Source organism: Gekko japonicus, unplaced genomic scaffold (genome assembly GCF_001447785.1).
Source record: "Gekko japonicus isolate JY-2015 unplaced genomic scaffold, Gekko_japonicus_V1.1 scaffold61, whole genome shotgun sequence".
NCBI classification, from domain to species: domain Eukaryota; kingdom Metazoa; phylum Chordata; class Lepidosauria; order Squamata; family Gekkonidae; genus Gekko; species Gekko japonicus.
Genome location: NW_015164183.1, coordinates 228,738 through 239,111, shown reverse-complemented (window position 1 = coordinate 239,111; position 10,374 = coordinate 228,738).

The following is a 10,374-nucleotide window of genomic DNA, read 5'->3' as shown; positions in this document are numbered from 1 at the left end:
ACGCAACTTCCCCCCCCCAAAAAAAGTGGGGGGAAAGTGTGTGCGTCTTATGGAGTGAATACTGAAAAAAAGAGGTCATGGGAAGGCTGAACGGGGGCTTGGATCTCTAACCCCTGTTCAGCCTTCTCCCCCCCTCCCAAGCCTGCAGGAGCCGCTGGCAAGGCTGAACGGGGCTTGGATCTAAGAGATCCAAGCCCCGTTCAGCCTTCCCATGACCTCTTTTTTCAGTATTTGCTCCATAAGACGCACACACTTCCCCCCACTTTTTTGGGGGGGCGAAAATGCATCTTATGGAGCGAAAAATACAGTATTCTCCTGTAATTTAAACACTGGGACTAAATTTTTTGGTTAGCATAATGCAACTTTCATGCTTCCCCCTTCCACTGCAGCCCACTTATCTCCATGAAATGCTACTCATGGGGAATCCTTCCTTACATATAAAAGCATTTTCCCATGGCAACGTTCTATATGCAAAAAACTCAGAAGACACTAGCTCCATTGGCTTCCTATGTTGTGGAGTCCTGCCCACAGAGTCCTGCCAGAGTCCTGCCAGTGTCTCAGGCTCAGTGTCCTCAGAGACGATGGGTTGGATGGCACTCTCCGCGGGGCTGGGGATAGCTGGGGCCTCCTTCCCTCTGGCTCATGCACAGGGTGGGGGTCTTTACTTCGGTCCTCTCCCATGGCCCCCTCCATCTCTTGCATGCCCAATAAATGGAGCAAGGATCCAGTGAGCAGCGGCTGGTTCCCCCCTTACACTGCTGTCACCCCGGGCCACTCACCTCTCCTCCCTGGCTCTGCCCGCTCGAACTGGCTCTGCCTCACATTCCAGCTCTGTTGCTCGCCTCCTGCTGTTTAAAATGGCTGAGAGGCAGAGTGGGGTGGGGGAGGAAGAGGATGGAAAAGCCACACAGCCACAGTCAGAGCAGGGGGGAGACCTGGCCTCCCGCTCACAGCAGCAGTGCTCTGGCCATGGGGGGGGGGGAAGGGCGACTGAGGTAGGCCAGAGCACTCGGGCCTTTGTATATAGACATGTAAATTAACATATGCAAAAGCTGTGCAGTTTTCCCCCCTCTCCACCCCCCCCTTCTTTGGACCTCTGGGTTGGTTCTCTTTTGATGGACATCCTAGGCAAAAAGATGGAGGATCCTTCATGGTCGGAGGACGGAGCTTGCTGACGGCCTCAAAAGGCAGCTCTTGGAAAGCAATCGGGTGAGAAATCTGCGCCCCCATCCAACCCTTTACTTTCACACAGCTCTGCAACTCCAACCACGCCAACACAGGCCACCCAATGGCATCTGGCACAGCCCCATGTGGACTGGAGCAAGTGGTCAGTCCTCTTGCTGGTGCTCCCAGCTCAGTGCTCTGGCTGCTAGCTGCGCCCCCATCCAACCCTTTACTTTCACACAGCTCTGCAACTCCAACCACGCCAACACAGGCCACCCAATGGCATCTGGCACAGCCCCATGTGGACTGGAGCAAGTGGTCAGTCCTCTTGCTGGTGCTCCCAGCTCAGTGCTCTGGCTGCTAGGCAAGCAAGCTGTGCCTCCAAGGGCCCTTGGAAAAGTTACCAGCCCCCGGACGGTAAATACCGAATGCCCTTGAGATCCTGCTTCCTCTCTCCGCTGTCCCCAGTGCAGCCGAACCCGCCAGCGTGGTGCCTGCCGGCCAGGCCAGTGTCATAAGCCAAGGCCACCCCCTCCTTCCCTGCAGCACTTTCTGGCTGCCTGCCCCAGCCTTCCCCTCCCCAGGCTCAGTTTTGCGGTTTGGTGGGGGTTTTTTTGGGGGGGAAAGCAACTGCCATGCCCGGATGGCCTTGAGAGAAGTGCCTGCCTGTGTGTTGCTTCAGTTCTGCCATAATATAAAACTGTTGAGCAAAAGATATGGGTTTTTTCTCACCGCATTGTTATGGGATTGTGGGGGGGGGGCTTACAATTGCATGGACTCCTCCCTTTAAAACAAACAAACACAAAACCACTTTATATGGACACAAGAGGTTTACTTCTTTTGCACTTTCAAATTACTATGGCGTGTGCGACCCCCCCCCCCCCCCAAACCCATTTACTTTTTTCATTGTCACAGTTGTGACGAAAGTACAATCCCACCCACGTCGTGCCTGGAAGCTCAGGAAAGCTGTGCAGGCTGTGTCAGATGGGGGGGGGGAATCTTGCCTGTGGAAAAAGGTTGGTTGTTTTGTTTATACTTATACCCCTCCTTTTTCGCTGAGACTCAAGGCAGATTACAACTTTGAAAAAGTTTGACATCAAGGATGCCAATAAACAATGCAGTAGGGTTACATATGTCTCCTGTCCTGAGCCACTTTTCTTTGTGTTGGGATTTTATTTTAAAACAAAACATTTCAATCTTAGGAGCCCTCCCGAGCCAGGGGAATTGGTCACAGGCAGGTTTTCAACCTGAGCTACTGTTTAGAGAGAACTAGGCCCGAGGCTTTCCCCCCTCAACGCTGGGATTACTTTTTATTTTGTCATTTGCATTGACAACATGGCAATGATCTATGATTCAGGCTGAAACATTTGTGCTCACTTATGTGAGTGTAAGCCCTGTTAAATAAATTAAAACTTAGGGCTGAGTTATTGAGTGTATTGAAACTGTACACAGCCCCCCCCCCACTGTGCCTTACTTTACCTTTGCCTACTCTATGGGGAGGGATGGTTTGGATTGGCAGGTACAGCTGTCTGGTCTGGAGGGACCAGACCTGAACATATGTGAGACTTTACTTCCACATTTGTGTACTTCTATTATATACTGCTAATATGTACTTAACCTGCTTCCAGTGAATGTATTCGTTACACGTCACATCTTTCTAGAGCTCACTGTATTGCTTTTACAACAGGATTCACTGCTAGTAAAAGATAAAAACAATGTAAGAGGGTCTGCAGTGGGAAGGGAAAATCAGTGGAAATTACCACTTGACTTTGGATCCAAGACTTTGGAGCACTACAATCTGGGACAAACATCTCCTGGTGGTTCCAGGTCCCAAAGAGGCCAGACTAGTGGTGACTAGGGCTAGGGCTTTTTCGGTGGCGGCTCCTACCTGGTGGAATGAGCTCCCAGAGGAAATCCGGGCCCTGTGGGACCTTGCACAGTTCCGCAGGGCCTGCAAGACGGAGCTCTTCTGCCAGGCGTTTGAGTAGGAGCCGCCACGACTGTTACCATCTGCCTGCGACTATTACTATCTGTCCTGCCCCTTTATTACCAACTCGCCGTGAGCGCTAAGGTGGTGGTACTGCGTGGAGCTGTGGCCACTAAGGATACCATCCTGATGTTGTCATCTGTTCCCTTGTTAGATATTGTGGAGAGCACTTATGTTGTATTGAATGTTTTTAAAATGCAGTTTTAATGTTTTATGTATTGGGCATTGGCCCCATCTGGCCCCTGAGCCTGTTCGTGGGGAGGGAGGGTTATAAATTTAAATAAATAATAATAAAAGTATTGGACAATATTTTGCCTTAGGGAGGAGGAGCTTCCAGCTTTCCTGTAGCCTAAGAAAACTTTGTCAAGTTTAAGAGACTCTTCAGTCTGCGCAGAGCCCCTGTCCAGAAACAGTATTTGGGTTCCAATGTGCCAGCATTTTCTGATTGACCCTGTTATGTCTTCGGATACTGCCTGACGCCAGCCAGAGGCAGCTAAAGCTTCAGTCCAGAAGACAATAGGGACTAGGCTCCTGAACTACAAGTAAGGAGCCAATAGGGATATTGGCGGAAAGTTCAAACTCGCCAATAGGACCTAGGGGTGTCCCTCCACAATTGTATAAAGTTGGCCACCCGGCCATTAGTTTTCCGTTCCATGTGAAGTACTAATAAATGCGTCTTCTCCAATGTCGTGGTCTGTGTCCTGATGTATCAAACCCAGTACTTTTCAGACCCTAGCCTCCATGGCATTTGTATGGTGGTAGTGCCCGCTACCTGTTTCAAAATTCCAAAAGTGTCCATAGGGACCTCTCTTGCCTGTGTGTGTTTGTGTGCCACCACTGCCCATGGCAATGATGGCATGTGGCTCCTCCTTTTTCTCCCTCTGCTTTGGAAAGGGGATAGATTAAACAATCATTGTACTTGGGCAGATGCATACACACTTACATCCCAAGGAGGGAGGAGGGCCCAGTCTTTCCCCCTTCCTTTGTATATCCCTGTAGCTCTGTTCAGGATATAATGCATGCCAGCCCCGTAGCCAGAAATTTTGGGTTGGGGGGCATGGGGCAGCAGAGGAGGGGTTCCCTTTAAATGGTGTTTTTCAAGCAGGGGCTGCCCACGTCTGAACTCCAAGAGATGAAATCTCCACTTGGAGTTCAAGGAAGGCGTGCGGCTGCCCCTCTCCCTCCCTTCGTGCAAGATTTAAAGGGCTTTTGCCAATCAGCTGGAGGGCCCTTTTAATGTCACAGGAGGGGAGGTAGTGGGAAGAGGGCAGTAGCTTTCGTGGCGCATGCCTCCCATTTGAGGGAGCGTAGCCCCATAATGCCCCACTGTAGCTACGGGCCTGATGCAAGCTGCATGTGCATGCATACATCTGTGTATAAGAAACAGCCAGCATGTGTTCACTTTACAAATGAAACTAGGGACTAGTACCTGAACAAATGTGAGCTTTATATTACATGTTCAGTTGTATATGCATTGAATGTAACAATAACCTCTACACATGACCTCCTCCACCCAATGACATAACACACAGGGAGGAAGGGTGGGTATAAGCACACTGGCCATGCCTCCATGCAAATGCCAGGTTATCTGCATGGTGTAAGCAGATAGAGGAAGTATCTGTGCATATACTCCTTTCCAGTGATTGAGGACGCTATTTTCCAAATGTTGCTGACAACAGGGAGGGAGCATGTGAATGGACACTTCCTCTATGCATAGGCACCATGTTAATGAGCTGGCAATTATTTGTGGGAAGCAGAGAACTCATGACCACTCTCCCTTTCCATGTGTTCAGTCAACACATGTAGAGGTCATCAGTACAGGGCTATGAAAGTTATTCAACACATGTATAAAGAAAAATCAAGTGTGCACTATACTGACTGCTCTTGCTCACTCTTGTGCCCAGTGGCATTGGCACTTCATGCTTGTCCTCCAGGGGGCACTGGACTATACCACTCTACTGCAGTGGGGCTCACATGAATGAATGTTCCAACATGCAGCATAACCTCTGCACGGTAAACAATGATGGCAGGGAGAAGAGTTCTAATGTGGCCTTATGCCTGCTCTTTAGTTTTCCATGTGCAGAGAATATTTTTGCATGGTGACACATTTTAACTCTGTTGCCTTCTCCTGCAGTATGAAGTGCCATTGCTTTACCCCAGAACTAGCCCCCTGACATAATGTATTCAAGTGGCTTTGGAATTCCAGCCCTTGTGCCATGAGGTTCTTCAGAGCTGAAACACTGAAAATCCCAGCCTTTTGAATAATTACTTCATGTTTTATTTCTGCTTGCAATAATTCCTCAGCCATCTTCCCCCCCTTTAGCAACAACATTGTTTGATTTAATTCTTTAGAGACATTTTTAATCCATGAACAATTCAAGGAGGCTGCATTGAGGATACAGAGGACATTCCATCGTATCCCCCTCTCCCTTAAAACCCCCCAAAGGGTGCTTCAAACAAGAATCAAAGTGGTTAACTCAAACACTAAATATGCAGAGCAAGTTGCAAAGCTACCTACCCTGAAGCAAACTTTTTTTTGGGGGGGGAGGGTAAAAGCAATATTTTTCTGCTGTATTCTCAGGGTGAAAAAAATACCTTCCTTTCCACAACCCACATAAGCTTTTTTGATTATGCTCCAAAATGCGAAACTTTATGAGCTCTGCATTCCTGATTCTATTTTTTGATAACTAAGAAGTTGCAATTGTTGCTCTGAGGTTTCTGTGTGAAAGAATGCAAAGGCTTTGATTTGGGCTGGCTCTTTTATCTGCAACTTTAATCAGTATACAGTGTAAGGTTTTCTCTGACATTTGTAGCAGCATTCCTGAGATTGATGTTGCCACCCATTATTATACAGGAGAACATTTGATACTAAAGGTTCCCAGGGCTCACATCAGCTTCCTATAGTATGTCTGCTCTCTTGACATTTAATGTCCCGAAAGCCTGATATGGTCTGATAACTTCAATGTGCCATGTGCTTTGGGGACAGGGAGGGAGGGAGGAGCCACTCGAAAGCTTAGCTATCTCTGCTATTCCAATGAGATTATCACTATCTGCATTCACAGTGCTTAATTCTGTCACTGCTTTATTCAATTAAAAAGATCAAGTACAAGAAAATATCATATGTCAGTAAAAAAAGATGTGGCTATGAAGACACAGATTAGATGGTAAATGCAAAGAACAGAAATGAATTTGCTTTTCCAAATTTCTGATTAGTGTAATATAGTGGCTAAGAGAAAGAGGCGTAAACTGGGAGGCCTCTAGTTCAAATAACTTCTGCTGCAAACTTCACTGGATGGATTCATTTACTCCTTTCTCTCTCACCCTTAGCACCTCTCCCATCTCTCTTTATATATAAAAGAGTTTTCATGTCCCTCTTGCCTCAACATTCCACATGCTTCCCCAGCCTTTGGCTCCCTGATCTGTCACTCAGAGGGTATCCCTAGCCACTGGCTGCATTGCCTGAGTCCCGCCCAGCTGCCACTCAAGAGTACTCACGTGCCATTGGCCAGCTCCTAAGCTTGCTCCTCTTTCCTGCCCACTCCTTTAGCCACTGTCCTATGTCAGAATTTCTAGCAAATGGCTTTCTCTCTTGATGAAGATGGTTGCCTCCTGTGTGGGGAAATGGAAAGCTGAAGAGAGAAAGAAAAGGTAGAGTGATGCTTGGCTGGGAAGGAGATAGGGGTGCCAACTCCAGGTCAGAAATTCCTGGAGATTTGAAGGATGGAACCTGGAGAAGGTGAGGTTTGAGGAGGGATGGGACCTCAGACAGGTACAATGCCATCAACCCCATCCTCCCAACCAGCCATTTCCTCCTGGGGAAATATTGTTGCCAATCTCCAGGTGAGGGGTGGAGATCACTCAGAATTACAACTGATCTCCAGGAGGGAGGGAGGAGGAGATGGAAAGCTGAAATCAGGGGCAGGTAATGGCAGGTTGATGCTTGGATGGGAAGGAGGTTACTAACTCCAGGTTGGGAGATTCCTGGAGATATAAGGGGTGGAGCCTGGAGAGGGTGAGGTTTGAAAAGGGGTTGTACCTTAGACAGGTACAATGCCATCAACCCCATCCTCCCAACCAGCCATTTCCTCCTGGGGAAATATTGTTGCCAATCTCCAGGTGAGGGGTGGAGATCACTCAGAATTACAACTGCTCTTCAGGTAGCAGAGATCAGTTCCTCTGGAGAAAATGGTGGACTCTATGCCATTATACCCTGCTGAAGTCACCACAGCAAATTGACGCTGAGTGTCCAAGGCCTTGACACTCTCTAAGAGCTTCTTTCTAGAGCTCGTTGTATTTATTTCCACAACGGGCCTTATTCCTAGTCTATATATATAAAAGAAAGTCCCCTCACCATAAAATCAATGCTGAGGCCAAACTGCTGGACCTAGAAACACCAAATTTGGGAAGAGCTCAAATTTGGTGTAGGTGCTCACTAAGAAGGATTTTTTAGAAATTAGACCCCTAAGTGGGTCAAAAGGGGTAAAATGTGCTCCCCCATTGATTCCTATGCAGCTCCCAGGCCTGTTCTGAGGTTAAAAAAACCCCAACAGTTACAGGGGACTGCAGACAGCTAATGACAGTTCAGGAAATCAGAAGTGGCCATCAACCACCTGTGAGGTGAAGCACAGCTGCTGGCCCAGCCTCTCTGATTGCTTCCAACACACTCCCCCCACTTCCTACATCTATGGTAAAATAAGTAATAATGCGCCAAATGATTGTTAGGATTAATAGTTGTGTAAGATACATATGACCTATGTGGTGATCTGTTATAGTTGGAACTGTACTTTTTATTACTACTGAAATTGATGTCTATGTAAATGTGTAATTGATGTTTATGTAAATTGATTGGGGAAGTCCAATAAAACAATATTTAAAAAAAGAGAGAGAGAGGGAAAGGTTGTTTTATCTTGCTGCAACACCCTAACTACTGCTTTGAAAATTGCAGGCTGGCAATTATTCTAGTAGCTATCAGCGTGCTGGCTTTTAAGCAAGTTTGCTTCAGTTTCGAAGAAAAGGAAGTCTAGCTGATTCTAGCGAGCTTTTTGCTTTGCTTAGACTTCTCTGTGCCCCTAGTGGCTGCAGCTAGAACTGCATTTTAAAGATAAAAGGAAAGATGTTTGGCTGGATGCAGCATGATGCTGGCTTCAAGGGCCCTCCTTCAAAGGCCTTCCTCAAGCTGCACCCAGGGTGGGCCACACATCTCCCCCTGCCTGGGGTGGACTACACACCCTGCCCTGACCTTTTTATGCCACTGGCTCCAAGCAACACTGTCTTCTAAAGCTGAGCCGGTGCTATTTGCTCAGTGCTCAGAATGTCCAGGTACTTCTTGAGGCTGCTCCAAAGGTTCCAATGACAACTTGCATGACAATTTTTTTCTCCCAGGGGCTCTCTAACTCTATTCATAGCTCTTGGTATTCCATGATCTTCTCGTGTTCTTTCTTTTCTATTCTGCTGTCACCTGGGATTACAGTGTCAATGATCCAACCCTATATCTCATTTTTTCTACAATTGTGATATAAGGTGTGTTATACTCCAGGTGTTTGCCTGTTTGCAATCAGAAGTCTCAAAGAATCTTTGTTTCATCATTCTCCATGATCTTTTCTGGTTTGTGCTCCCATGAATTTCTGGCTGATGGTAAGCCATACTTCTTGCAAAGAGTCCATTGCAACACAGCAGTGAAAATACTAAACATATGACATGTTGACATGTTCAGAGTGGTCTGCATACATGTTAAGATTTCTGTATCTGAAACATTATTAGTTATATTGTGCCCTGCTCTTGTTCAAGGAGCTCCAGGTAGGAGGACTATGAGGAAACTGTCTGAAAGACAATGATTTGCTTGAGGCCATCCACATAGCCACATTTTATCTGGAGTTTCCCATAGCCCAACTCAGTGCTCTAGTCATTATGCCCCACTAGATTCTCACATTGGAACAGATTACTGGATTGGGCCATAATTTTCTTAGTGTCTAATATAAAAGCCAATATAAGCCTATAAAACATATTGCACCAGTTTGCAGTTCCCTGCAAATTTGCTGCAATACTTTCTAGCTTGCCTATCCAGAAGGTGGGCTGTAATAATCATTTTGGTTGTGTCTTGAGGGTTCAGCGTGAGCCCATGGGTCACTGATTTCATTTATCTAAGTCATCACAAACTGCAGAGACAGCAAAGTCACCTACTGTGCCACCTTCAGCCAAAGCAAATATTATAGAAAAGAAACAGTGGAGTTTTTCTTGGGAAAGTAACTGTATCAGAACTTAAGCTATGAGCACAGCAAGATATTTGTTTTATTGGCTGCCTTGGTTTAGTCAGTTTACAATAAAGGAGTGCATTTGGAAAGTAACTAATCAAAATCTAACCTGAAAATGCCCTCTTCATTAACCTCAAAAAGGAAACTAATGCAACTGAAATTACTTTTGAATATCAGGCCTGAGCTGACTAGGCCAGATTGGGCTATTTTTGGTAGTATGACAGTGTCTATACCCACATTCTGAAAGAGTGGTCCTAGGCAGGGTTATAGCCTTTTAAGCCTGTTGGCGTCAATGGACTTAGAATGATGTTACTCTGTTCAGGATTGCACCATTAAGGATTTAACAGTCTTAATTATTCTAGGCACTGGATACAAGACGAATGAATTTGAAACACGTGTGTGTTTGTTTGTATATATTTAGCACCCTAATCAGCACCCTAGTAGTGGGAAAGAGCAGGAGAACTCATCACTACACCCCTGTGTGGCCACTTTGCAAGGTAGACATTTAATGGCTTTTTTAAAAGGCAGTTTCCCCCCCCCTGCTGCATGCCTGACGTTTATAAAAGGACTTCTTGGGTGAGGGCTACAATATCTGAGAATTTCATCACATTTCCTCAGGTCAGAATGTGTTTCCCACTGAAATGAATGTAAATATCACCTGGATGTACTAAGCCTATAAACGCATAATTTAACAAAAACTGTATTGAGTACTCCTTATGTTTTTTATACTTCTTAGTGCATACTGCCAATAAAGGTTGTTGTATTGTATTGTAAACAAAAATTAAGACTCCACACCACATTTCTTATGAACAAAGAGAGCCAAACCCAGACTATAAGTAACCCTAATTTCTATTGCACTGTTCATTGAATGTCCCATCATGTGGATTGTACTGACTCACTCTGTGTAATCTGCCTGGAGTTCAATTAAGAAAGGCAGACTATAAATAATATAAATAAATAATAAAATGCATT